General features: G+C 42.1%; 1 long non-coding RNA gene across 1 annotated transcript; it reads right to left on the bottom strand.

The window, feature by feature from the left end:
* Positions 1–448: 448 nt before the first annotated feature.
* Positions 449–1,003, bottom strand: LOC123040192 (uncharacterized). Its single transcript, XR_006418072.1, has 2 exons — positions 815–1,003; positions 449–709 (listed from the first exon to the last, which is right to left on the bottom strand). It is a non-coding gene; the product is annotated as an uncharacterized lncRNA (long non-coding RNA).
* Between the last annotated feature and the right edge of the window lie 866 nt (positions 1,004–1,869).

The following is a 1,869-nucleotide window of genomic DNA, read 5'->3' as shown; positions in this document are numbered from 1 at the left end:
AACCGGGCGGGCTGCATCTAGGAGGGCGAAGGTCATATTGGGTGTGGTAGGGCGAGGTGTTCCGAGATGTAGCAACCTGTGGTGGTGGTGGTGGCGCGCCTCCGCGCTGGCCTAGCCATGGTTGCGGCTAAACCAGCATGCAGACGATGAGGAAAGGAGAAGACGGGTGGGGATAAGATGCATGCGATTTTTCTGGAAACATGGCAACGTGTTGTGTGGACCCTAGGACACGTGTCAACTGCTGCAGGTGGCGGACTTCTTCCCAGAAATCAGTCGGTAGATCATCAGCGTTTCCCATATGTTACTAGTCTATGTTACTACCTCCACAGTGGGTAGTAACATAGAGGTAGTAACATGGAGGTTGCCATTTATTGTTCTGTGGGATCTATAGTACTACTTTAACTTTGTGATCTATATGTGGCTTGTACCTCCACAGCTGGTCGGTCCATCAGTGCACAATTAAAAATCCACCATGTTCACACAATAACAATCCATCAAGTTCACACAATAATAATCCATCAGGTTCAGACAATAAACTGACCGGGACCACAAAAGTGTTGAACAATCCATCAGGTTCACACAATAAACTGACTGAGACAAAATGCAGCGGGACTATCCATTTACTTCACACCATTAACTGACTGAATGTAGCTGAACAATCTATCCTCTGATATGCTTCATAGTGCATCACTTCTTTCCCTTCAATCACCTTGCCAAACAGTAGACAAATAATAATAGTCAGTACCTGATCCGAATGGTATGATTCAGGTTCACAACAAAAATCAACCTATTGACAGACAAACTATAAAAATACCTGAATCTCCTTCAGGAAATACCATGGGCTCCATTTTACTCAAAGCATTAGCAAGTCGAGCCTTTTCAGCATCATCCATCTTAGATGTGTCCGCTAAAAGCATTTTGGAGTAAACATCAAACAGTTTTGTTTTGTTGTTGATCTTCGCGGTCTCAAGCTGTTGATTTGATAGAATCACCTGGCTGTCTATCACCTGGCTGGTTGGATCTTGGTTACCACTTAATATTCAGGTTACCACCAGGGAGCAGGACATGAATATCTCTTTAATTGATTTATTTCCTTGTTGTGAGCAGATTCTTGTTGATGACGACAATGGTAGCTTGGAGCAATGGCGGTAAGCCGTTGATACTGTAGAATGGAGCAGCAGCGAGGGGAGATGAGTTGTTGGTGGATGAGTGGAGGCCCTGAGGCATGTCCCTGACGCTGATGGGTGGACTGTTGTGCCGCCTAGGCATGGTCGGCCTGGGCACTAGTTAATTAAGACAGGAGAAGCAAAACTTGGCGCTGTTTGGTCTGAAGGTAAAAAAGTGGAGATTTTTATATAAGTCAAGGCATCATTGTTTTTTTTATCTCTGTACATCTGATTCTAAAACCATTTTGTTTCTGTAAGTAAGCGTATGATATTTCTTTGTTACCTGATTGTTCTTAGAGGTGAGGATAATTACCCATAAGGATGATTTTGCAGTTTTAATCTCATAAAATTCAAAGATGTGCAATCTTTGTGATAATTAGTGCTTAATCTGGTTCTTTTTATGAACTTCCATGATTGGGAAATCCTGTTGGATTAGTGCCATCTAGATCTGGTTGTTGATGTTGCAAATTCTGAGTTAATTGACATTAGTTGAACACAATCATGTGGTGTCAATCCTAAACATAGAAGGTGTATTGATCCATACAATTAGGAGTTGATTGCTAGCCATATTTGTTATGTGAGGATAAAAGTGCTTACTTTCATAAAAACGTTTTTTGTGCAAAGTCTACTTTGACCTACCTTGGGCATAGTTTAGAAACCCAAATTTAATTTGCAAGGATACGATGGCTGCGTGAGCATGCCT

Source organism: Triticum aestivum, chromosome 2B (genome assembly GCF_018294505.1).
Source record: "Triticum aestivum cultivar Chinese Spring chromosome 2B, IWGSC CS RefSeq v2.1, whole genome shotgun sequence".
NCBI lineage: Eukaryota > Viridiplantae > Streptophyta > Magnoliopsida > Poales > Poaceae > Triticum > Triticum aestivum.
Note: the sequence above shows the minus strand (reverse complement) of the source record. Positions and strands in the feature narration are given on the sequence as shown.